The 26,863-nt window shown below is 52.9% G+C and overlaps 2 long non-coding RNA genes across 4 annotated transcripts; both read right to left on the bottom strand.

Annotated features, from left to right (window-relative positions):
• Positions 1–273: 273 nt before the first annotated feature.
• LOC108580580 lies at positions 274–12,330 on the bottom strand. 3 transcript variants are annotated; one of them, XR_001891793.3, is made up of 4 exons: positions 9,927–12,330; positions 9,398–9,620; positions 1,014–1,325; positions 274–528 (listed from the first exon to the last, which is right to left on the bottom strand). It is a non-coding gene; the product is annotated as an uncharacterized LOC108580580 (long non-coding RNA). The 3 variants fall into 3 exon arrangements; XR_002515089.2 differs by having other exon boundaries at positions 9,398–12,330; XR_002515090.1 differs by lacking the exons at positions 9,398–9,620; positions 9,927–12,330 and adding an exon at positions 3,384–3,494.
• Positions 12,331–12,474: 144 nt separating this feature from the next.
• On the bottom strand, positions 12,475–19,218 carry LOC116270821. Its single transcript, XR_004179112.1, has 3 exons — positions 18,287–19,218; positions 13,723–13,830; positions 12,475–13,592 (listed from the first exon to the last, which is right to left on the bottom strand). It is a non-coding gene; the product is annotated as an uncharacterized LOC116270821 (long non-coding RNA).
• Between the last annotated feature and the right edge of the window lie 7,645 nt (positions 19,219–26,863).

Raw genomic sequence — 26,863 nt, 5'->3', positions numbered from 1 at the left:
GATAAATAGCAAGATACCTCCAGAAGTGCTTGAAGAAGAGTAAGACAGGGTGAAGAGGTGGCAGGGGTGCTATCTAGGTTGGGGAGGTAACATTTGAGCCAAGAAAGACGAGAATGAACCGGCCATGGGGAGATGGGAAGGAAGGGCATTCCAGGCATCTGGCACTGCACGTGCAAAGGCCCTGAGGTGGGCAAGTGCTTGTTGTGTTCAAGGAACCATCAAGGGGCCAGTGTGGCTGCAGCAAGAAGGAAAGGCAATGACTCAGAGGTAGATTCAGGTCAACAAACCCAAGGGGTAGGTATAATCATTCTGTGTTACCAAGGAGGAAACTGAAGCCCAGAGAGGGGCAGTGACTTGCCCAGGGTCACAGAGCAGAGTCAAATTCCAGCCCTTTTCATCGGCTCCAAACCCAAGTTCCTGTGCTTTCGTGAGGGGAGAGGGTGAGAGCAGATGCTGCGAGGGCCTTCCAGGTCTCCAGCCTGCAGCTCAACTCTAAAGATGAGAAGCATCTGGGCCAGCTGGTGCTTCCTGTGGGAAGAAAGCAGCGACTGATTGAGCTGCTGAGTCACGGGGAAACAACAGGCTCCCAGGCTGCAATGGGTTCTGCCTCAGTTTACCTACTCGTAAAAAACAGGTTTCATCACATGTCTGCCTCAGTGCTGACTTCAGAGGGGTGCTGTAAGGGTTAATTACTGCCTGGCAGCTCCGGGAGCCTTGATGAAAGGTGGCGGAAAGTGGGCGCTATTAACCTGGGCAGGTAATTACCCGCGGCCTGAGGGAGGGTGCAGAGGGGTCCTAGCCTGAGTCACTTCTGGTTCTGATTCAACCCCAGGCCAGCCTCTTTCCAAGTGGGTAGGGCCCAGTGTGCCCAAACATCTGACCATCGTCCTGGCCTCAAGCCCCCCAGCACCAGGCAAGGCTGAAGCTAGGAGTAGTCACAAGCCACACAGTCCTAGGGTTCAAATCCCATCCTGCCGCTCCTCTGACCGGAAGACCTGGACAACACTCCTCACCTCTTGGGCTGGTTTCTTCATCATATAGTGGTGTCTTGAGTCTGTTTTGTGTTGCCATAACAGAGTACCACAGCCTGGGTAATTTACAAAGAACAGAGATGTATTTCCAACAGTCCTGGAAGCCGGAGAGTCGAAGATGGAGGGGCTCACTCAAGCAAGGGCCTTCTTGCTGTCATCCCATGGCGGGGGCATCCCATGGCGAGGGCATCCCATGGCGGGGGCATCCCATGGCAAGAGGTGGCATGTGAGACAGCAAGAGATGGCCGAACTCACTTTCGTGACAAATCCACTCTCTCCATCATGAAGCCACTCCTGCAATAACGACACGAATCCATTCATAAGGGCAGAACCCTCAGGACCCAACCACCTCTTAAAGGCCCACATGACCTTTGGGAGACACCTTCAGACCCTGGCGGTGCAGGGTGAGAACCTGGCCCCACCCCCAGGCACTGTGGCTGTTTCTCACACATATGCCAGATACTGTGCCTCGCGGCCACTTCGTCCCCCTGCTGCCTCAGTTTGAGGTCAAAAGTGACACATCAGCCCACAGCCACCTGCGCCGTCAGCCATCTCAGCCTCCGTGACCTGAAGGAAAATGATGAAAAACTTTTCTAGAAATAAATGATTTTTAAAACATCCCAGGAAATGATCCCGGGTGGCCACTGGGACCCTGGGAGGGAGGCCGGGCCTCTTGTTCCCCCTGCCCCAATCCCCACTTGGGCCCCGGAACCAGGCTCTGACTGCCCCCTGTCCCCAGAAGCCCACCCCTTCCCTCTTCCTCGCTCTTGTGGCTCCTGGGTCTTGATGCCACCCAGTTTCCCCCACACCATACGTGCACACACACACACGCACACACATGCACACACGCACATACACACGCCTGATCTCTGCATCCAGCTGTGAACGCACAGCCTGGTCCCCGGTGAGTCCCAGATGTTTTCCTTCTTCCAGGGTTCAGGGGACAGATACTAAGGTCAGAGCTCCCTTCCTCCTTTTTCTTCCTCCCTGAGGCAACATGGTGCCCATCTCACAGGTGGGCACACTGAGACTCCGAGATGCAGATGCCCACACTCCAAGCCGCTGAGAGGCAGGGAGGGCTCACACCCTCCAGGAGGGACGGGGGAGTCCCAGGGGCAGCCTGAGCACAGGGCAGGGGCCGGGGAACCTGTCCCTCCGTGGGGTTCCTGGGAATGAGGCTTTTTACCGTGAGTGGGCAGCTCCAGGGCCTTGGGACCCCAGGTGGGAAGAAGCCGGGCCCTTGTCAGGTAGCTGCCCCCACAGGTACAAGTCAGGCACCAGGTGGCCACTTTCAGGAAGAGCCTGGCATTAGGAGAGCTGCTCCAGGGTGGAGGCGCCGCTAAGCTCACCTTCAAGCACCCCTCACTCCCTCTGCTCCAGCCACTGCCCTTGCTGAGCCTTCAGCGAGAGGATCCTACAGCCTGGCCCTAGCACCTGCAGTTCCCTCTGCCGGGAGCACCATTTCTCACCCCCTGCCTTTGCATGTGGGCTTTTCCTCTCTGTTGGGGCTTCTTTTCAAATGTCACCCCCTCAGAGGGGACCTCCCAGGCTCTCTCCATCTCACCTTCTGCTTTATTTCCTTTGGAGCCCTGCTCGCTCACTGAAATGACCTCATATGTCTGTTCTCCTCAGCTAGAATACAGGCTCCACGAGAACAGAGGGCTTTTAAATGTCTTTCTGTTTTTGTTCACTGCTGTATCTCCAGGACCTGGTAGCAGGCACGGAACACAGTGGTGCTCAATAAATGTTTGCTGATGTACTGAAGAAGTTTTGGAAAGATAAGATGTAATTTGTGTCACAGCGGGAGGGGTGGGTGTTTCAGGGGAGACGTCATCCAAAGAACTGGATGATTTCTCCAGCGTCTTAAAGCGTGTCATGAGCAGCTCCACATCACAACAATAATAATAATATTTATTGGGCGCTTCCTGCGGTAAGCACCGTACCCAGATCGCCTCAGAGTCCTTCCAGCGACCTGTGAGGTCAGGGCTGTGATTATCCCCACTTTCCAGATAAGGAAACTGTAACTTAGAGTTACAGTTAGGGACTGCTCCAGGTCACCAGTGATTTGGTGGCAGGCTGTGGTTGAATAAAAGGCCACTTCGACCCCCCTCCCACCACCCTGGCCTGTCCCCATCCCTCCAGAGCCTGAAGGTTCCCTGGAAACCGCACAGTCCCTCGATCCCTGGCACAGCCAAGAGAGGTTGTGTGTCCCGCCCATCACTCCCTAGCTGGTCAGGGGCCCAGAGGGGATGATCCCTGGCTGCCGGTGGGCCCCTGGGAGGGAGGGAAGGCTTGGCAGCCGTCCTGTCCTGGGGACGCCAGGCAGCCGGGAGTTTCTCTCCCCGGACTTACTGTACATGATTCAGCGCCAGCCCCAGTTGTGAAATCTGGGAATCTTGTGGGCAAGGCTGGGCCTGGGGGATGGCCGTCTGGGAAGAGGAGGCCGGGAAGGGGTTAAGGGGGGTGGCGGGGGAGGAGGGGGCAGGCGCCAGGCCAGACCAGCAGAGAGCGCACAGTTAGCACTGGGCCGGCTGCCTGTGGCCGGTCTCTGACATCACAGCTGCGTCAGCCCAGCCAGCCCCAGCCCCCCACTTCCTCCTCTCCCTGGGCAGCATCCTCTGCCACCTCCCTAGGCTCACTGTCCTGTCCTGAAAACAAGCAGTTCCCTCCTGGAAAGAGGCAGGGTGGTCAAGGAGAGGGACTTTGCATACAGGAGGGACTTCATAAATGATAGCCGTGATGTCTTGGAGCCAGACCATAATCCTATGAGCTAGACAGGGCAGGTAGGAAGCTATCACACTTATTTCAGGAAAGAAGAGACTGAGGGTCTGAGAAGGGAAGGGACTTGCCCAAGGTCACCCAGCTGCACAGTCATAATGACTTGAAGTATAAATAAGGATCGTGTTGATCTTCCTCCACTCTTCATTAGAAGGACATGTGTCTCTTGGTACCCGGTTGGGCTGCAGCGAATGCCCCGAGGCCTGGAATTTTCTTCCTCATCTTATTAGTTTGTTAAGTCAGATTAAACCAAATAAGCATTTGTTTGACTAGAGGAACAACAAAGGATTTCACAGGGACTGTTCAAACATCAGTGATGACTTATGGTAGTGAATCAAATAAATTCTGCATTTGAAATGTTTTTCTTAAGAAATTACAGTGAGGCCAGGCACGGTGGCTCACGCCTATAATCCCAGCACTTTGGGAGGCCGAGGCGGGTAGATCACTTGAGGTCAGGAGTTTGAGACCAGCCTGGCCAACATGGTGAAACTTCGTCTCTACTGAAAATACAAAAATTAGCTGGGTGTGGTGGTGCACGCCTGTAGTCCCAGCTACCTGGAAGGCTGAGGTGGGAGAATCGCTTGAACCTGGGAGGCAGAGGTTGCAGTGAGCCATCTTGCCACCACACTCCAGCCTGGGCAACAGAGCGAGACCCTGTCTCAAATAAACAAACAAACAAAAAAACAAACAAACAAAAATCAAAGAGTGCCTACATGCGTCAGGCTCAATCCTCATGGCAACTCTTTGAAGGTGGGACTGTTACCCCATCTCACAGGGGAGGAAACTGAGGCACAGGGAAGCAAGTGATGCCTGAGGCCACAAAGCCAGGAAATGATAGTGGTGATGATAATAATAATGCTAGCTGGTCTTGATAAGCCGCTTCTGCCTCGCACTGAGCATGGTATTTACAGGAGCACACCGGCTTCTCTGAGCTCCCCAGGAGGAGAGCACTCTTACTCTTTCCATGTCACAGGTGAGAAACCAAGGCACAGCTGGGTTCCATTACTTGCCCAGATCACACAGCTACGAAGTGGCAGAGCTGGGATTTGAAACCAGGCTGCCTGGGTGCTCAGGTCACTCAGGGGTGGCTGAACTGGAGATGCTCAGGGTTTCAGAGGGCACCCCTCCCCCAAGCTACCCCTAGCATCAGCTCAGGGCCACCCTGAGCTGGCCTGGCATGGCTGGGCAAGGAAGTGCAGTTATGTCTTCCCCAGGATGCTGTTATTCCACAGTTGCCACAGCCCTTGAGTGCACAGAACCACCATGAGGAGCTCCAGGATCCTCCCCATTTTACATAGCAGAAAAGCCAAGGCCCAGAGAGGGTGTGTGACTTGCCCAAGGTCACACAGCATGGTCGTGTGGGCTACAGTCCCACTCCCAGCTCCTGAGCCTGCCCTCAGCTGCAGAGGCCCTGGAGGATGAATTCCAGGAAGAAGAGGGGAGCCGAAACCTGGCCCTCCCTGACCCTCCCCAGGAACGGGCTTTCCTCTATTCCTTGCTTTTCTATCTCCTAACTTGGTGGGACTAAGCCTCACATGAGCTGGGTCACAAAGGGGGACAGGAAGGACATTCCTGGCAGAGGAAACAGCACAAGCAAAGGTGGACAGCATGTGGAGCAGGGAAGGAGGATATCTGGTTGGGATGCGGTGGAGAGTGAGGAGCCGGGGCGGGGAGCAGGTAGAGTCAGGTAAGGGGGCCTTGAATGTCATGCCAAGGAGTTTGAGCTTTGTCCAGAGGCGATGGGAAGTCAGGAAGGCTTTAGAGCAGGGAAGGACGAGGATCACTAAACAGAGGGTGGACTATTGCCATCACCTCTCCACTATCCCCCCTGCCTCTGTCCTGGCCCCTCCAGCCCATTCTCCACCCCCAGCCAGAGGGATCCATGAAAACTGAAGTCAGACCACGTCCCTCCTATGCTCAGAACACTCCATGACTCCCATCTCCTGCAGAGAAAAAGCCAAAGTCCTTATACAGCCCACGTGGTCCTGCAGGATCTGCCCCCAACAGCCTCTTGGCCCTCACGTCCTCCTAGTCTCTCTCCCTCACTCACTCTGCTCCACACACTGGTCTCTTCGCTACACCCCAAACACAACAGCCACAGCCCCCACTCAGGGCCTGTGCATCGTTCCCACTGCCTAGAACACTCTCCCCTCCCCGCAGCTCCCTCCCTCATCTCCTACAGATCACTGTCAGCTGTCACCTGCTCACCAGGCTGTCCCTGCCCCGCCCATTGAAATCCCATCTCCTTTTCCTGCTTCATTTCTCTCCCTAGCACGGATCTTCTCAAATGCAATATGCAACTTATTTATCTTGTGTATTGCCTGCTCTCTCCACAAGTGTGAACTCCATGGGGGCAGAGACCTTTGACCGTCCTATGTCCTGCCATGTCCCCAGCGCCTGACCCACAGGAATTGCCCAATAAATATTTGTTCAGTGAATGGATTCTTTTTTTTTTTTTTTTTTTTGGCAGAATAACTTGGTGAGGACCTTCTCTGGGGATGCAGATGGAGAAGTGACCTGCCCAGGGTCACCCAGCTCACAAGTGGCAACCTCATCTGACCCCAAAGTCTGTGATTTTTGTCTCCATTCCAGGCTGCCCCTATAGGCATTAGACCCCACATCAGCCACTATACCACTGAATATGCCCACAAGGCTGCAAGCTGGAGTCTGTCCTCGGTTCCATCTTAAGCTAGAGGCTCAGAGAGGTGAGGTGATTTGCCCGAGGTCACACAGCAACTTAGAGTGTGAGTTCGGCTTTTTCTGCCTCTGTATTTTGGGTACTTTCTGTTAAAGCAGCTCTGCCTCTCCCTCCTCCTTTCCTCTTTCCAACCAACGTGTTTGCGGCTGGAACATCAGGCCTGTTTTGCGTGGCCTTGACATACACCATGTCCTGGGCCTGGCCCCGCCCACCACCCTGGCTGGGCCACGAGAACAGCGCCTGGTTCCACATGCCTCAGGGATGAGCCGCAGAGAGTGTGACCAGGCCCAGCTGACACATCTCAGAGCAGATGTGGGTCTGCCTCCCACAGGCCCAGCCGGTCCCCCAACACCAGCCAAGTCTCAGCTCATCATTGTCCCCCGGGGGGGTGTGCTGGGCCTTGTGGGGCAGAGGGAAAGGAAGGTAAACCATGACCCTGAGGAGCTCAGAGATTGGGGATCTTAGGAAGCCGATTCAGGCCTAGAACCAGGGCCAAAGTCTTCGTGGTTTTAGAGGAAAAAGAGACTGGTTCTGGGGTTGAAAACAGTGTCACCAGGGACAGGGCAGGAATTTAAAATGAACAGAGTGGGCTGGTGTAAGATGATAAATAGCTACTATTCCTTGGCCTGAGCATCAGAGAGACAAGAGGGAGTGGTGGGGACTGGGGTACATGCCTTGTTTAAAGACAGGCAGTCACCTCTCAGCTCTGGCTGATGGTAGTCCCTAGAGAACGGGGCCCAATATGGTCAGATGCTCCATGCCCTGATTTTCCAGAGGGAGTCAAAACACAGCTTTTTGTGTCATATCCACAGATTCTTAAATATTGGCTTCATTCTTTTTAAAAACTCTGTGTGGGCTGAAGAAAGCCCCACAGGCTTGGGGACCAGATTGGGCCCCTGAGGCCTCCAGTTTGCAGCCTCTGTTCTCTGTAGCCAAATGGAGCAGGCAGAGAAGGAGCAAATCTCAGCCTGACCCCGAGTCAGGAGCTACAGGTTGGGATGGTGGCCAGGACCCAGCTCCAGCAGCTCCAAGGGACGTGGGGAAGGTTTCTGTCATCTGGTCCCCTCCTCCACTCCATGGAGATGACTTCCCCCGCCCGCCAGCTCCAGCAGGCTGAGGGGTGAAAGGGAGCCTGGGCGGGGACCGAGGTCTCCTTTCTCACATGGGACACAGCTGTGGATGTGTTTTTCAGGCGGATCCTAATTTCTGTCTTCCCATCCCCCACGGCTCTGCCGCACTAGGAAGTGGGTGACTCTTTCTGTCCCAAGCTGTCCCCCAAAAGCCCTGCTCCATGCTCCAAGCTACCTGCTTCCACAAGCACAACTTTGAAGCTTCACCATGTCCCTTATGACCAATTTTCAGATGAGGAAACAGGCTCAGGTAGGGAAAACATCTGGCCCAGGTCCCTACAATCAACACACAGAGGGGCTGGACTTAAACCCAGGCCTCATGCACTTGACCACTGGGCCCTCATCTCGTCTCTTCTGGTAGAACCCAGCCCACCCTCCAAGGCTTGCTCCAGCGCTTCCTCCTGGCTTACTGAACAAGCAACCAGGCCTTTGGCCCACTGCCAGGTATTCAGACATGAACAGATAGAGTGTGTCTCAGGCTCCCCTGTGCTGTTAGTTGAATGAATATTTCACTTATTTTCTCCAAAGTTGTGGGCCCTTGTCCACATCCAATCTGTTGTCTCAGCCTCTGACCACATGTCTGTACACTTCCCAGATGCCTCCTCTTGGATGGTCCCCAGGCATCCTCCAAATCAGTGTGCCCAAAGCAAGTTCAGCAACTTCCCCCAAACTGTCCCTCAGCCTGCCTCCCTTGTTTTGGAAGGCTGCACGACTCTTCAGTGTCCAAAGCCAGAAACACGAGCATCATCCATAATGCCTCCCGCCGCCATGCCTCCAACCCAATTGATCACCAAAGTCTGGGAGTCTCGTCCTCAACCTCCCTCAAATCCATCCACCCTCCTCTCCCCTGAGGCTGCCATGCCAGGTCAGTCTCATCCCCTCTCACCCAGGTGGCTGCAGTTCCTTGCCGCCTCGCTGCTTTCCCCGCGATGATACTTCCTCTTCCCCTGCAGGAGTCTGAAAGACACCTACTATTTTCTGCTGTTTACTCTCAGAAGCTCCCCATCACTTGCAAAGGAAGTGTAGCACCTTGGCAAGCCTTAAAGCCCCTGACCTCTCCCTTGCAATTTGTACGTTCCAGTCAGCCCAAACTACCCACTTCTCCACGATGTCTTTTCTGATCTCTGAGTCTTTGCATAGGTTGCCCCTTTTTTTTTTTTTTTCTTTGAGATAGGGTGTCGCTCTGTTGCCCAGGCTGGAGTGCAATGGCACAATCTTGGCTAACTGCCACCTCCACCTCCCGGGTTCAAGAAATTCTCCTGCCTCAGCCTCTCCAGTAGCTGGGATTACAGACATGCACCACCACAGCCCAGCTCATTTTTTTATTTTTAGTAGAGATGGGGTTTCACCATGTTGGCCAGGCTGGTCTCAAACTCGCCACCTCAGGTGACCTGCCCACCTTGGCCCCCCAAAGTGCTGGGATTAGAGGTGTGAGCCACCGTGCCTAGCCATGCACAGGCTGTTCCTTCTGCCTGGTGTGTTCTTCCCACTCAACTCTTTGTCTGACTACTCCATATATGCCCTTCAGGACTCAGTTTACATGTCACAGGCTTCGTAAACCTTCCCTGACGCCCTAAGTCTGGTTTAGGTACCTGCTGAGGTCCTACAGTGTTCCCCGCTTCCCACCACGTGTAAGTCAAACTACTGTTATGGGAACCAGAAACCCTTCCAGATTTTGTGTTTGTTTTGGATTTTAGAGACAGCATTCCTTCCAGGCATTTTAAGCAGAAAGGATTCAACACAGGGAATTGAACACTCACAACATTGCTGGAAGGGCTGGAGAGGCACCAGCACCACACAGCAGAACTGGACCTTCAGGAGAGCTGTCAGCCACTCAGGATGGTGGGGAATCAGGAGGCCACAGAGGAGCTGTAGACTTTGAGAACACATTGCAGCACCATCCAGCGATCTGGAGATAAGGAAGCCACCACTGCCACCGCTACCTCTAGACTCCCCAAGAGTGGTACCCAGACGCCAAGTTTGCTGCAAGAAAATCCATCCCATGTCCATGCTCACCAACAGAAAGAGAGCCCAGGCAAAAACAAGGCCGCCCCCACTTTCTGACTCTCACAGGAAGGCATCTGCCTGGCAGGACCTGCAGAGCATACAGACCCCCTGCTGCAAAGAAGGCTGGGAAATGTAGCGTGTAGCCTTCCAGTCTCTGCAGCCACTTGCTAGAAAGAGATATTAATAGGAATGGATGCTGAGGATCAGATGACCCTGAACATGAGGTCTTAGGATTCCCTATCTCAGCCCCAAAACCCTCTGTGAATGGAATCCTCTGCTTACTTGTCTGTGTTCCCTGATGGACTGTGGACACTTTAAAAGGCCAGGATGATGCCTTGGATATCTCAGGCTCAGCAGCATCTTGCATAGGCCCAATGCAAGACAGCAGTAGTCATATAAGAAGAAAAAGAAGAACTGATATTTATTGAGCATTTACTATGCACTGAGCACTGGGATACATGTTTTACATACCTGTTTACATATTCACAACCCAATAGGGTAGGGATTATTGCTGTCCCTACTTTATACATGAAGAAGAGAAGACCCACAGAGGTGAAGTAAGTTTCCCAAGGTCACCCAGCTAGTACATATCAGAGATTAGATTAAAAATGCAATCTGTCTGACTTCAAGCTCCAAACACTTGCCATTTATGAGAGGCACCTTTATCTTCTCCCAGGTATCTTCTCCCAGGCATCCAGAAGGGTCACAGCAATGTTGTGCAATGAATGAATGAATACACAAGTCTCTTCTCCTTTAGGAAACTGTCCCCATCTCAGCTGCCTTCACTTCAGTGGGCCTGGGTTCCTCTCCAGAATCAGGGCTCAGAGAGTAAAAAGAAATGCATAACACTGCACTGGGACTCCTCACCTAGGGTCTGTAGGTGGCTCTTACGCTCCATGACCACCACTCCCATAAAGTTGCTAGCATTTTGTGTCTATATGCAATTTTCTGGAGATATGACTCAAAACTTTCACTAAGCTTTCAAACTTCAAAAACTTGATACTGCTGCATCAAGGAGGAAGACAGGAATTTTCCTGCCTTCTGACCTCAGTTCCAATCTTATGACATAGCATGCATTCACCTGTATATCCATCCAACTCACCTATCCATCCATTCATTCTCTCATCCACCCATCCATGTACTCCTCCATCCTATTTCCCCATCCACTCATCCACCCATTCATCTATTCATTCACCAATCAATCTAACCATCCATCCATCTATCCATCCATCCATCCATCCATCTATCCATCCATCCATCCATCCACCTACTCATCCATCTATTCTATTATCCACCCTCCCATCCACCAATCCATTCATTTTTCTACCTATCCATTCTCCTATCCATCCATCCATCCATCCACCTACCCATCCATCTATTCTATTATCCACCCTCCTACCCACCAATCCATTCATTTATCTACCTATCCATTCTCCTATCCACCCACCCACCCATCCACTTATCCATCCATTTACCCATTCATCTGTCCACTCACTCATCCATCCACCCACTCATCCATCCACCCACTCTTTCATCTATCCATCCAACCATTTGCCCATCCATACACGCATCCATTCACTCGTGGAATCACCAATCCATCTACCCATTTATCCCTTTATCTGTTTATTCATCTAGCCATCTATTAAGTCATCCATCATTTTATGTATTAATTCATTCATTTAATTATATATTTATCTATTCATTCATCCATCAATAATTCACAGTATTCAACCATGAAATCACCCACGCCATCCATCACACAATTTAAAATCCAGCACTCGTTTATTTATTCAACGATCCATCATCCATCTCTCCATTTATCCACTAATTTCTTCATTCATGCGTTCACTAATCCATTAATTCAATTGTTAACTATCTCATTCATTGATTCATCTATTCTTTCATTGATCTATTTCTTCATCCATTTTATCCATTCAAAAACAGTTCCCTTATCTCCACATATGTACCCAGCCATTAAATTATCCATTTGACCATCCATCAAGTCATCATCCTTTCACCCATTAAATGCTCCCTCCACCCATTCTGTTCTCTATACCAGAACCAAGAAGGGAATCACAGCTGTCCCTGCCCTTGAGAAGCTCACAATCAAGTGATGGAAACAGACAGCTACAACCCTGGAGGTCAAAGGGAGCTCCAGGCAGGTGCCTTCACAGAAGGAGACTCAGGTCCTTCTGGGGATTCAGAGAAGGCTCCTTGGAGGAAGCAGCATCCAACAAGGACTCATGAAGTCAGAAAAACAGTGAACAAACTCCCTTAGGTATCCCAGAGGGTAACTTACAGGAACTAACCACCTAGATGCTCATTGAGCTCTTTGGAGCATCTAGGACTGAGAACACCTGTGGCAAATGTTCACCCAGGAATTCCCAAACCCAGTGGATGATGGAACACTTTCCCCCTTGTCACTCCTATTAATACCCCAGAGACTCTGTGTCCCTCAGATCTGTGTCCTCAGAATGGATAAATGATAAAATAGATTTGGGAAATGCTAGTCTGGTCCAAACTTCTTGTTTCCACAGAACATCTCTGACCTCAAAAATTTTGTTCATCTGTAGATAAGATGCAATGCACAATTTTTGCCCAAAGACTCCATTTTTTTTTTCTTCAGAAGGAGTCTTGCTCTGTCACCAGGCTGGAGTGCAGTGGTGCGATCTCGGCTCACTGCAACCTCCGCCTCCCGGGTTCAAGCTATTCTCCTGCCTCAGCCTCCCAAGTAGCTGGGACTACAGGCGCCCGCCACCACTCCCGGCTAATTTTTTGTATTTTAGTAGAGATGGGGTTTCACCATGTTGGCCATGATGGTCTCGATCTCCTGACCTTGTGATCTGCCCGCCTCGACCTCCCAAAGTGCTAGGATTACCAGCGTCAGCCACCGCGACCGGCCTCCATTTTTTTTTCACCTGCAGAGCTGAGCACAGTGTGTGGCACACAGTAGGTGCTCAATAAGTATTTATCAAAAGAATGTGGCTCTTGTTGAAGGAGTCACTCCAAAATGGCCCTTGGCTTTTAAGCTCTCCCTACTCCCCACTGACCCCTGTGTGACCTCAGTCAATGCCACAACTCCCAGGCTCAGTTTTTCTGTCTGGGAAATGGGCAATAAGGTCATCTCAGCAAATATTGATGCAGGAAGCACATGATTAGACTCGACTTTGGTCGCAGGCTTTGTCTCAGGATGTAGCTCACAGCCACTTTCTCACCCTGGCTAGTTGAGTTTCTAGCCAGCGATGAAGACCTAGAGGCATCTGAGCCACACTGAACCTTCGAGGTCGAGGCTGGTACCTGGAAACTGCCTGAGTAATCCCACTGTGTTCCTGCCCAGCCTGATGGGGCATGAACTGGAAATTCCCTATAATATTTGCTCATTAAATGATTCCTCCCCTCCTCCTGCTTTTTCCTCCTGCCTCCCACTCTCCCTTACCCAGCTCCCAAAGCGCCTGCAGAAATCTCTGCAAAGGAGTCCGACTGGTTTGGGGAGGGCTGAGCGGCCACTTCTTCCTGCCGCCCACCTGCCCACCCGCTGCCGGAGCTCAGGCCTCCGCCTGCCGGGGTGCGTGGGCTGTGCAGTTCTAGAACACGGAGCCGAATGCCCACGCAAGATAAAGGGACCACTAGCGCCACCTCAGCCCAGGCCCAGCCCTTGTGCAATCCAGATCTTTGCTCCACAGAGACAGCCACGGGGATGAGCGGATATGCTTATCTGATAGGGCCGCGAGGCCTCCAGATGATTCCAGGAGCTGTTTTGTCTTCATCAGGCTTTGGGCTCCTCACTGCCATGCCAGTGCGCCCGCTCTTCCCCCATTTGGGCACATCCTCATCCTCCTTCCAGTCAGTCAACACTTATTAGGCGCTTCCTCTGTGCCCAGCCCTGTGCTGAGTGCTGGGGACGTAGAGGTAAATATGACAAAGTCTCTGCCCCATGGAACTCACAGTCTGAGGGGGACAGGGCAGATACATAAAAAAAAAAAAAAACAGAATGGTCACAGGGATGCGGGTAACTCTCAAAATCATGATATTGAGGAAAAGAAGCCCAATAAAGAATACACCGCATGATTCCACTTACAGAAAATTGTAGAGAACGCAAACTAATGCACGGCCACAGAAAGCAGATCAGCCACACGAACACTGGAGTATGTGCGGTTTATCATGTGTTTGTTACACCCCAGTAAAGCTGTTGAGAAAAAAAAAAAGAGAGAGAGAGCGAGATAATTGAGAGGCAGTGTGAGCAGTGCAGCAACGGTGAAACTCAGGAAGGTCACGGGAGGTGGATGAAGAGGGTAGTCAGGGAAGGCTTCCTAGAGAAGGCAACTGTTGAGCAAAGTTTTGAAAATGAAGACAAGTCACATAAGGAATGAAGAAAAGATAGTGGTGTTAGATTCCAGATGGCCTGAGCTCAAATCCTGACTCCTGTGGATTCACAAAAAGCTGTGTGTCTTTAGCTCTCGGAGACTCAGTTTCCTCATGTGTAAAATGGGTCTCCTATTCACCTGATAGGACTGGTGGGAAACTGAAATTATGGAAAGCCCTCCACCTGGCATCCAGTGCTCACAGCATCTGCAAACGCCCTGAGGCAGGAGAGGAGCAACAGAGAGGAAGTCTGTGGTTGCAGCAGAGAGAGGAAGGGGAGAATCAGGGGGTGGGAGGGAAGGCCCCGGGGACCAGGACTGCAGGATATACAAGCCATGGTGAGGGCTGGAGCTGTCTCTTAGCACTGAGGAGCCAAGTGTGGACTGGATAAATGCAGGAGAATTTTATCAACAAAGCTGTCCTTTTAATGAGGTCACTCTGATAATTACAAAAAACAATTTTACAGTCAGGAAAACTGAGGCTTGAGCTGAGGATTGCTCCGAGGTTCCTGTGGAATCACAGAGCTAGAAGGGAAGTGGTCTCCCATCCACCCGAACCTCTCTGTAATTCTCTAAGCAGACGAAGGGCTGTTATCCGGGTCTATTTGCACACCTCCGGCGATGGGAAACTCACAGTGTTAACAGTTCTTCCTACAGGACCCAATTAAGAGAGGCTTCTCAAACCAGACCCGGCTCTTCCCTGTAGCTCTGCCCAGACACCAGCTGCTACCCTGCCAGAGTCATAGTGGGAGGAGCCTGCTGGGGGCGGGGATGAAGTAGGAAGAGATAGGTTGTGACGGAGGCTTTCTGGGTGCTGCCCCCCGTGCCCTGCCACAAGACCCCAGGACACACCCATTCCTTCTCTGGGCCTCAGTTTCCCCATCTGTAAAAGCGGAGGTACTCAGTGCTCCACAATCTCCTTCCAGCTCTCAGAAGCAGACTTGGCCCTGCCGAGGGGCCTGGCAGGGGTGGGGTAGGCATGGGGTTCACCAGTATCTCCTGTCCATCTGCGTCTTGGGGGCCAGGGCCCTGTCTGGGGATAAAGGCCGGTGCCCCAGGGTGCAGCCAGCTTAATAACAGGTTCCAGGATCCAGGAGGGGTTTGAACCCAGGAGAAAAGGTTCAAACACAATTGAGCAGCCCACGTTCCTGTCTGTAGCTCTGAAAGCCAATTGTTCCCACACCCAGAGGGCCTGGTCCCCGCTCTCATCAAACCCATTCACCCCAGCGGAGCCCCCATCTGTGTGCCTACCGCATGCCAAGCTTCCCACTGCGCTCAGAAGATGCACACTCCTGACTTTGGCCATGAGCTCTAGACCTGCCCCGGCCCCCAGTTCCCTCCTCACTCGCCACTTCGCACAGGCCAAGTTGAGCCCTGACTCCAGGCTTTTGCGCTTGCCATTCCTCCCGCCAATCTTGCCATGGTGGCTCGTCCTCCAGGCCTCCGGCCAAGCTCACCTTCCAGTGAAGCCTCTGACCCCATCCCATTGATCTCAGCTCCCTGCCTTGTTTTTCTCCATCAAAGTCTTCACTGGGATGTCCTAGTCCTCTGCCTGGCGTCTGTCTCTCCCTGGATTTGGAGCTCTTAGACGGCAGAGTCTAGGGCTGCCCTGGGGCTGGCTCTGACGTCACCAGGCCCAGGCTGGACCCAGCCTGGTACCCACCTCACAGTGTAGGTTACAGAACAAATGAAACGGGCATGGGACCATCAGTGCTTCATCTACACAGACCCTCTCATCTCCACACACAGGCCAGGGGAGATGCATAGACCTGGACACATTCACTGCACCCCCCTAAACACACTGACACACACATGCGTGCACACACACACACGCCCCCCGTGCCCACCTCCCCTGGCCTCCACTCCAGAGCTTGGCACCCAGACCTCTCAACTTTCCCTCCTTTCACTGGGCGCCAGCTGGCCCTTCGCCAGCTCCTCTCCCCCGCCTGCCCGCCTGCCCTGGGCACCAGACTCATAAAGGACGAGGAAGGGCCCGGGGTGGGCTGGCTGGGCGCCATGTGAATGCGGCCCCTGGGGCCTTCTCCTCCCCCCGCTGCCAGACACCTGTGTAATGAGTGTCATTACTGGGGACCCGTCGGGCAGGCCCCAGCTCGTCGCAGCCACCCAGGCTGCACATGATGCTGGGGACAGGGTGCAGGGAGCATGAGGGGCGGGGGATGCTGGGGGCATCTCTGCCCTTCCCAACCCCAAAGCTCAGCTCTGCGTTTCTGAATCAGCAAAGATGACTTCCCACCTTCCACACAGATTCCAAACCTCAGGCCCTTAAGTCCCCTATGGGCTAAGGTCCAAGATGGACTCGGAAGGAGCCAAAGGAGGAGAAACACTTATTGAGCACCTACTGAATGCCTACTTGTTGCTAAGAGCTGGCCACTTGTACTTCCCACTATCAGACACTGTCTCATCCATTCACCCCTCTTCTGATTGCTTATTGCACATCTCTGCTCATTCAAGCACAATTGAGCACCTACTGTGTACCAGGCTGTGTGCTAAACACATTACATATATTAACTCATTTGTCCTTTCAGCAATCCTATGACGTGGCATTTTATAGGTAGGGCTCAAAGAGGTAAAGTGTCTCACCCAAAGCCACACAGCAAATAAGCAGTGGGCCAGGAGTTAACCCCGGCTCCAATGTCTGTGTTCTTAACCACTCACTGCTTTACACTACCTCTTCCATCAGCCCTACAAGGGCAGGGGTTTTTGTCACTGCTGTGTCCCTAGCACCCAGCCCGGGGCCTGGCATATAAGAAGCGCTAAAAAATAAAATCCAAGGAATACATGAGTGGACGAATGAGTGAATGACTCACTGTGTTCTGAGAATATCTTTCCAGGTGGTGTTTACGGATGAGGACACGGAGGCTCAGAGAGGTGAAGTGACTTGCCCCAAGTCACACAGCGAGTGTGTCACAGCACTGAGACTGGAACTAGGATGGGAGTTCTGCCCCTCTGCCCTCCTGCCCCCGCATTGGCCCTGACCTCTCTAGACTGTCCCTGCCCCTGGACTGTGGGCCACATGAGGGCAGACGTGTGCCTGTCTCTGGGCAGTCCTGGGATCCATCCTGGGGTCTGCCCGTGGTGGAAGGCAATTCCAGCTCCTCCCCTTGGCCCCAAGGCCTTCTGAGAGGGAGACCCTGACAATAATACCTCCTCACCCCGTCACTCTCCTGACTCCCAAGCAGTGATGAATTTCCCAGACACGCCTGCACCTCACCGCCGCCTCAGGGCCTCTCTGTGTGCTGTTTCCCTCACTAGGAAAGCTCTCCCAGCCCTTCTGCCCCAGCCACAGCTTGGAGGGCACCTCCTCTGCCAGGAAGCCATCCAGGCGGCCCCACAGCCCACAGCTCTCGGGGCTGCAGGGGTGAATGCGGGACCCTCTCCTCTACCCGTGTTCTGGTTTCTGTCTTCTCCAGGAGAGTGGAACTCCCTCGATTCTCATGCCTGTCCAGCAGCCACTGACCTTCTAGGGGAAGCTGGCCCCGGCCTCAGCGAGCTCGTCTGTGAGATGGGTAGAAGCTCTGAACGCCATCTCAGGCGGTTTTGCCGTCTCTCACATCAGCTCCTGCCCAAGTCCCAGCCGCCACTGCCCACTCAGCCCACGAAGCCCTGTATGGTCCGACCCCTGCTGGCCCTCCAGCACCATGTCCTGCTGCTGTCCCCTCCTCACACCCCTTCAGCCTCCTCGCCTTTCCTGGAACCTCCCAAACCCGTTCCCACCCTCAGGGCCTTTGCATGTGCTGTGGTGAATTTCCCTCTGTTGGAAATCTCTTCCCCAGGTCTGGTCCTTCTTCTCCTTCAGGCGTCTGCTCCTCGGCACCGCCTCAGAAAAGCCCTGTCTGACCCACCCAGCTCCCAACACCCCTGCTGATTCCCACCACGGCCCTTCTCCCTGGTGAAATCCTCTGGTCTCTTCGAGCATTTGCTCACCGATGTTTATCTCCTCCATCCTCTCCTCCACCACAGTGAGGGCAGAGACCTTGTTCACTTCTGGGTCCCCTGCAGTCTGGCATACAGTAGGTGTTCAAGCAATGGTGGTGGAATGAAGGGAAGAGCATCAAAGTGCTGCCCCACCCCTGCCCGCCCCCCCGGCCCCCAGCCCAAAATCACGGACTGGGAACCAGGAGGCCCCACTCTCGCCAGCAGCAGGCGCCCCCTCCAAGCCCCAGAGCCTGTCTGGTTCCCAGGCCCATAAAAACCACCGCCCTCACTTTGCCCTGGGGCGGCAAAGGGTGAAGGAGGAAGACGTGGGGCCCAGAGGCTGACCTGTCGTGGATTCAGAGGCCTGGGCCAATGAAAGTCAGTGTTCACAGAGCGCCTTCTGGGTGTCCAGGTGCAGTTTAGACACCCCTCACTCATAGCCCTCACTGCAGCTCTGCAAGATCAGGATGACCACAATCAGCCCTGACAGGTGAGGAAACTGAGGCACAGCAAGGTGCAGCTACATGCTCCAGGCTGTGCAGCCTGAGAAAGGTGAAGTCAGCATCGGAACCCAGCTCCGCCGGACACCACAGCCAGCATTGCTGTCATCCACGGCAGTGCACAGAGACCATGTCAGTGCCAGCTATGTGCCAGGTGCTGGTTCTGAGCACAGGTCCTGGAGCCAGCCTGCTTAGTGCCTTAGGCAGGTGACTCAACCCCTCTGTGCCTCAGTTTCTCCAGTTGTGAAACAGTCCACATGGCACCTCCCTTGTCGGCTGCTGAGGAGGCAAGAGGAAATTATCTCTGGTCAAACAGAGAGTGCCCTCGTTGCATGCCCTTGGGAGAATTCATTCCCGCTCTGAGCCTCAGTTTCCCCATCTATCATATGGGGATTAAACTATGCCACTGTGTTGCATTGCTGTGAGACTAACATGACGTATTTGCCCAGTGCCTCCCACACAGTGGACGCTTACTCAGAGCGCACTGTTCATTCACTCTAGTCCTCTGGGCCTCACTGTCCCCATCTGTAATCCCAGAAGGCAGCCCTGATCACCCAAGACCGATGCTAAGTCCTTAGTGCAAAGATCAAGGGGTCCCAGAGCAGCCCTGACAACTGGGGATATCCTGGGGGTGGGGAGGACAGCTGAGTGGCTGGGATCAGGAAGCTGCAGGGGGCCCGGGTGACTCACCCGCTGGACGGGCTTGGGGGCTGGGCTGCGGCCCCCACGCACCCCTCTGGGCCCTGCCTTGTGCCCAAAAGTGCTGTGTCATGCTCCGTCATGTGGCTCCGGGTCATTAATACCCGAGTTCTGGGAAGCTTGGGCCGAGTTCCCGGAAGGGGTCAGCCAGTTCAGTAAACAGATTGGCTGGTTCATCGTCACAGCTGAGTCGGGCGGCCCTGCAGCTCAGGAGGCGGGAGATGGAGGCTGGTGGCCAAGGGGACACAGGAACCGCCCCCGGCCCCATTTGGGGCTGGCACCTCCCAGGGCAGCCTGGCCCAGGCTCTGCAGATGAAAGGAGAAACCAAGGCCCAGAGAGGGCAAGGCCGTTGCCAGAGATCACACAGCGGGTCCGGGGCGCGGACCTAGAAGTCTGGTCTTATCATCCAGTGCTCTCAGCATCACTCTGACTGATGGGCAGGAGGGGCCAAATCACCCCAAATTGTAACCTAAGCCCCAAATCCTAACCTGGACCCTAAGGCCAGTGTGTTGGATGAAGGGAGAAATAAATGGAAGGCAACTTGGGAAGGAAGCAGCTTTGAGGGGACACTGGGCTGTCCCCTGTGGTAGATCCTATAATAATAATAACTGCTTCTAGTGTTTCTTGAGCATCTATTATGTGCAGGGCACTACCCTAAGCGCCTTCCATAAATCCACCCATTTAATATTCAGCCACCTTTATACAAATAAACACAGCCGTCACGTTTAAAGCATCCACTGAGTGCCAGGCACTGAGCTGGGTGATTGACGTGCACCACCCAGGATCCTCTGTAGACCGTGCCGGGGGGCATCACCGTCACCCCCGTTCATCAGATGAGGAAACAGATGCCCATGAGGGCAAGTAGCTGAGGCATTGGCATTTGGTGGGAAGAAAGCAGGCTCCAAAGTCAACTGGACCCAGGGATTCAAATCTTTACTTTGACCCTTCCTGCCATATGGCCTCATGCAAGTGACTCTACCTCTCAGAGCCTTGGTTTACCCATCTGGTAAATGGGGATGATTATGGTCCTGGAAACATGAGCCAGATTTGGTGGGAGTGCGTGAGTGTCATGATAGGGCAGTAGCCGGAGTGAAGACTTTTGGGTTGAATCCTGCTGTGCCCCTTCTTGGCTGTGTAACCTCGGGCATGCTGCTTAGCGTCTCTGGGACTCGGTGTCCTGTGTAAAATGGACGTAGCGCTTCCCTCATGTGGGAAGAATGAACGAGCAGAAACCCCGCAGCCTTCTGTGCGAGGCCAGGTATTCTGTAGCCACTGAACGCAGGCGACTTGTTCTTATATTTCTCCTATGATGGCTCCACTGGGGTGAGGGGAAGGACCCTAGACCGTGGGCAGAAGGACGAGGCACCCACATTCTTTGCTGCCCTTTTGCACCCACAAACAATCTGGAAAGAGAAGCTCAGCCTTGCCTGCCTCCTTAAGGCTTGGGGCCGAGGCTTGTCGTGAATGGTTGCCATGGCATCCTCCCCACCTTCCCACCAGTCACTCTGCCTTGCTATGGACTCCATGTTCCTCCCCTGCTTAAAACCCTCTAGGGCTCCCCATTCCTCTTCTCATGCACTACTCCCCAGTCTGGCTGAGCCCCAGACAGGCCTTATCGTGGCTCTTTGGTTCTTGGCACCCGAGCCCCAGCCCCAGCCCCCTTGGTCCAAGCTCTCACCCCCATCATTCCCACCTCACATTTGAGCACACACAGGGCCCTCCACCCGGCATGCCCTCACTTTCCCTAGTCCATCAGCCTGGTCTGTTTCACCCACCCTTCAACACACATATTCAAAACCTTCTCCTCCAGGGAGCCTGCCCTGATCCTCCCCTCTGAAAGCGAACTCTTTCTAGACTCTCTCTCTAAACCTCACTGAAGTCTTTCTAGCATTATATATCAACTATTTTTGTCCATCACCTCAAGTTTTGGCAGCTGTGAAGTAGAAAATTTGCACAAGAGAGATTTGGGGGAAAAATACTGCCTCTAAAATACTTAGAGAAATCTGCTGGTGAGCTATGGTGGCTCATGACTATAATCCCAGCACTTTGGGAGGCCGAGGCAGGTGGATCACTTGAAGTCAGGAGTTGGAGACCAGCCTGGCCGACATGGTGAAACCCTGTCTCTATCAAAAAACACAAAAATGAGCCAGGTGTGGTGGTGCATGCCTGTAGTCCCGGCTACTCAGGAGGCTGACGTGGGAGAATCATTTGAACCCGAGAGGTGGAGGTTGCAGTGAGCTGAGATTGCATCACTGCACTCCAGCCTGCTGGGCCACTGAGTGAGACCCTGTCTCAAAAAAAAAGAAAAAGGAAAACCTGCTAAGTTGAAATGTTAAAATCTTTAATTAACCCACTCACACTTTACAATTCTATATGAAATTTCTAATCTAATATTTATAAAAATATTACAAAAATTTTCGAGGCATTTGTAAACAATCTGTGAGTGAGAATGTTTCTTGTTAGGCAAACATTCCCTGGTGTATGCAGGGTTGCCAAGAACCCGAAGTAAGTGGTAAAATAGACGAGCTGCTTGTTGCCACACAATTTCAGAAGTGAGGTTCCTAATATTATTAAAGTGTTTGGGTGATTTTTCCAACCCTCTTTTGGGTCCAATCTGACCTTCTATCTCCGCTTTATTCCGTCATCCTCATCAACCTGTCTCCTTCAACTCCTTTTCCAGTTCCTCGTCTTCTTACTTCCCTCCACCTGGAAAACAGTCTTCCATATTCCCACCACACATGCTTGCTCACACTCCTCCGCCCCCTGGAATGCCCTCTCCCCTTTTTTGTGGGAATCTGACCCTTCTTCAGAGCTGAGTCCAAGCACCGCCTCCCCGAGGCACCCCTTCGAGTCCCCATCCAGAACCATCTGCCAGGCTTGGAGGCAGCTGTGCTAACACTCCCAGCCAGCTCCTCATCTGCAAAATGGAAGGGCTGCAGTATCACAGAGGCCTCAAACTCATGGCCCTCAGGCCAAAACTGGCCTGTATATGCATATATTCGCCCTAACATTTAAATATCAACAGGTGTCATATAACAATCTAGATCAAGCTTGTCCAACCCGCAACCCACAGGCCACATGTGGCCCAGGATGGCTTTGAACGCGGCCCAACACAAATTCATAATGTTTCTTAAAACATGAGATTTTGTTTGCGATCTTTTCTTTTTAGCTCATCAGCTATCGTTAGCGTATTTCATGTGTGGCCCAGGGACGCCAAAAGGTTGGACACCCTGATCTAGATTCACAGTTTCTCATGAAAAAGTGTTAATCCCGGCCTTCCCATGTGGCGACACTGGCAGAAGCTGAGCAGTGTCCATCCCTTTAGACAGGCCTGCACCTCTCTCCAACCACTTCACCATGAGTGCTGCTTGTCCAGCCCTGGTAGCACCTGAGTTTGGCTTTTTTCATTTTCAGAATCCCTTCTTTTCTTTTCTTTTAATTTTTATTATTGTTTATTTATTTTCTTTTAGAGACAGGGTTTCACCACGTTGCCCAGGCTAGTCTCTAACTCTCAGGCTCACACAATCCTCCCATCTCAGCCCCCAGAGTGCTGGGATTACAGGCATGAGCCACCGCGCCTGGCCGTGAGGCCGCCTTTTGGAACCAGTCCTCCAACGAGGCTGATCCTCTGACTCCCTTGAAACAGCAACTTAGAATCTCCTGGTCTGCTGACAAGGAAAGGCCTCCTGCCCACTTGTTCCCATCTGCACCCATAGAAGAGACCCTTCCCCAGTGTACATCCTCTGGACACTTAAATTCTTTGAGGCACAGTGTGAAAAACTCAGCATCCCCTGAGGCCAGGTTGTGACCACGCCAGGTTCTAGGCCCTGCCCCAGATCTATGAAGTTGGCATCTGGAGGAGAAACTTTCTAATGTGGCTCCTCAAACCAGTTCCCCATCTCAGCAGACGATAGCACCTGCATCCACCCATCCACTCCAACATCTTCCTCGCCCAACCCAGCAAATCCTGCTGGCTTTGCCTTCCAAACAGACTCCAGCCCCTTCTCCCACCTCTGCTGCCACCACTCTCCTTTTGCCCTGGACTAGGGGAGTCATCTCTGCTGGGTTCCCTGCTCTTATCACAGCACCCTTGCCCCTACACAGTCCACTTGCCCCATTTGTAGCCAGAGAGCTCCTGCACCCAGGACACATTCCACAATGTCTGGAAATCATTTTAGTTGTCACAACTGAGTTTGGGGAGGTGGTGCGACTGGCAGCCCCCGCAGCAGGCAGAGGCCAGGGACGCTGCTTAACATCCAACACTGCACAAGACAGCCCCACTACAGAGCATCATCCAGCCCCAAATGTTAATGGTGCCGAGTCTGAGGAACCTGGTGTTATAACCTGAGTCAGGCCATCTCCCTCCTGTGCCCAGAGCCCTCCAATGCTCCCACCTTACTTGCAATGAAATTCGAACTCCTCCTCCTCCTGTGGCCCTCAGGGCTGGATGATCTCTAGCTCTCCTTCACTTTCCCCCACAGTGCAAGCTTGTTCCAACTTCAGGGCCTTTGCATCTGCTCTTCCTACTATCTGGAATGCTCTGTCCCAGACATCTGTGTGGCCAGCCCCTTCAATTCCTGCAGACTCAGCCCCTTTCCCCATCGGTCCCACTATGGGACATGCTATGTCTTTCACCTATTTGTCATTTCTTCGCTGTCTCCCCCTCCCAAAATCTAACAGCCATGAAATCAAAGGATTAGTCCATTGTGTTTCCTGCTGTCTCCCTAGTACTTTAGCACATACTAGATGCTCAATAAATGCTTCCCAAACAATCACATGACTTGGTCTACCAGGCCTCCTGTGCATTTGAATTTTAGAATTGCAAAGGTTTAGTCTGCTGACGGCTGGTAATTCCTTCATCCTGGAGGACAAAATTCTATAGTTCTAGGACTCCATGATCTGAAGCATCCATGAAGCTTCCATTTGAGGCCCAGAGCATTGCCCGAGGGTCTCACCCAAGGTCTCGCTTAAGGAAGGAAAGACAAGTAGGATGAAAGAGAAGGTGAGGCAGGGGCTGAGCCAGGAGTTTGGGAAGGCTGAGGCCACAGGTGGTGGTGGGTGACAGAGCTCAACTTGGGTGGGTCCCAGGACTTCACAGCCATCAGGACTCCAGGACTGCAGCACCAGCCTGCAGGTCCCTGTGCCCTTTGCAGCATGAGACACACCCAGGGAGGCGCTGGGAGGGGCTTCTGGAGCCCTCAGGCCACAGCTCAGAAAATAAAGGTGGACAATTTGGCTCAGGAAAAAGCCATGTAAAGTGAGTTATTCACCGAGAACTAGAGCCAAAACATCATAATAAAGAATGACCTTAGAGAGATTTGACTAGGTCACTGTCTTGCCACATGGGATAAAAATTGTGAAAATAAATTGATTTTCTCTTTGACCTAACACAATTATCGTATAATTGCTGTGGTGCACACAGATTTTTAGAATGAACACACTACAGCAAGCGTGGATACATTTAAATATATTTAAACAAAATTGCATGACCGCACAATGCAATGTTCTTTTCATTGTACTTGACATTCCTGACATAATCACGGGGAGGGTCATTTCTGCAAAATGATTCCGTCGGCACGGTGGCCACCGCTGAGCCCTGGTCACTGCCCCCAGAACTGGCCCACTGCAGCTTCTGGAAAAATAGCCCCACCCACCCCAGAACAGAGTCCTTAAGCAATCAGCCCCCAACATTTCCAACTTCTGATTCATAAATCTGGCATGGCTGCATCTGATTGGTGGGCCCTGGTCACATGTCCCTACCCAAGCTTTGGAGGAGCAGCCCTTAGTCCCCTGGCTGGGGTCCTGGCTTCCTCCTCCGCCCCCACTCCTTGGCCCCACACCTGGCTCCCACCGCCCAGCGCACATCCCTGGAGGCGTCGGCCTCGCATCTTCGGTTTTTAAATGACCAAAGAAGTATCGTGCCCCCTTTTAGAAATGAATGATAAGACAGGCAGGATATGTGTTAGGACTTTTAACAAATAAGGGGCTAATTTCCCCCACTACGAAGGCGGTCTCAAACAAGACAGACCCTCCATGGAAGAGAAAGCATAAAAACAAAAGTGAATTGGGAGCAACCAGGTGCCTTGGGAAGGCGAACATGGACGAAGCAGACGTCATCTCTTCTGAGCTGAGAACAGGAGACACACCGAGGTTCAGAGAATGAGAGTGACTGAGATGAGGAGGAGGAAGGAGAGAGTTTCAGGCGGAGGGCAGTGCTCAGGCAGAAGGGTGGAAGGACTGAGAACACGGCGGTTGCAGCTAGAATTGGAACCTTCTAGACCAGAGGTGGCCCACGGGGCCACAGATATCCACAGAGTCGGGTTTTGTTTATTTGTTTTCAGTTTGAGTCTTTGGCCAACATTTAAAAATCAGGACTTTTCACATACAATCTCAGACTTCTGGCTTCTCTTACTAAATGGGAAGATCTGGGCCGCGTGCCGGCTCAGAGGCCGCTGTCCCCTGAGAAGAGCCTGCTCTCTCCAGTTCACCAAAGCCAGCACCAGGCCACCTTACTCATCCTGTCACCTTCTGGCCCAGAGGTGCCTGGATTTTGGTTCCTTGTTCTAAAGCCCGCAAAGGAGGATGCTGGGGAAATCAGAAAGCTCAAACAACTCTCTCAAGGCTGTCCAGCAACAGAGCTACAGCCCGGGACTTGGGACACCCAGTCCTGCTGGGGACACCAGGTCCCTCCCCACAGAAACTCCACAGACCCCACCTCAGTCTCCAGGAGCTGCTGACCCTGGCCCGGAGCCCCGGGGGACCAGGAGGCCGGGCTGGGGAAGGCCCCGTCCTGTTTAGGTTTTTGCGGTCTCGTGAGTAACCAAGTGGAAAAAAACAAGCTTGAAAAGATAACAATTACAACGAAATTAAATCAAATCAGGCCCGTGACTCATTTATGGAGCCGTAAAAACAGAAAACAAAAACAAGCTGGTTCTGGAGAAGTGAGGCCAGGGTAAGGAGGGGAGAAGTCGGGGAAGGGAAAAAAATAAAGCAACAGCAGCAATGGCCCCGGGACTGTAAATTATCCAGCAAGGAGGGAACCATGCCGGCCCTGGAGGGGCTGGGCCTCAGGGGTTCCAGAGCCGGGAGTCCCGGGACCCCGTGGGAGAGGCCAGAAACCCCACATGCCTGCGGGATGGCTGACCTTGTCCCCTCAAACACCTCGGTGAGTTGGGTACCAGTAGCGTGCCATTTTACAGACAAGGAAGCTGAGGCTCAGAGGGACCGAGTGACAAGCCTCGATCACACAGCCAGGAAGTGGCAAGACTGAGATTGAAACCTGGCTCTAAAGCCTGTAATGGGGTTCAGTTTCGTCATCCAGAAAACCAGCACCTGAGCTCAGCTCTGTTCCAAAAACAACAAAGAAGTCAGAGTCCTGGAAGCTTCCCTGGATGTTTTGGGAGCCCCAAAGCCTGACATCAGACATGGCTGCCCCTCTCTAGGTCTCACTGTCCCCATTTGTTCACTAATGGGGTCACATCAGGCAATGCCTAAGGAAGGCCCCAGCGGGTCTGACCCAGGGGAGCTTCAAAGCCTGTTTCCCAGAAGCCTCTGCCCCCGGGAGATGTAAGAAGAGCTGGAGGCAGAGCCAGAGGGAGCCAGCCCTGCAGGCCCACGATTCCCTGAGAGGTCGTCCTGACCTAGGGAAGAGACTGCACAGGCAGCAGGAAGCTGGCCAGGCAGAGAAAGCAGGGGCGCCGGGCTGATGAGGGTGGGATTTGA

Source organism: Papio anubis, chromosome 16, assembly GCF_008728515.1.
Source record: "Papio anubis isolate 15944 chromosome 16, Panubis1.0, whole genome shotgun sequence".
Classification (NCBI taxonomy): domain Eukaryota; kingdom Metazoa; phylum Chordata; class Mammalia; order Primates; family Cercopithecidae; genus Papio; species Papio anubis.
Note: the sequence above shows the minus strand (reverse complement) of the source record. Positions and strands in the feature narration are given on the sequence as shown.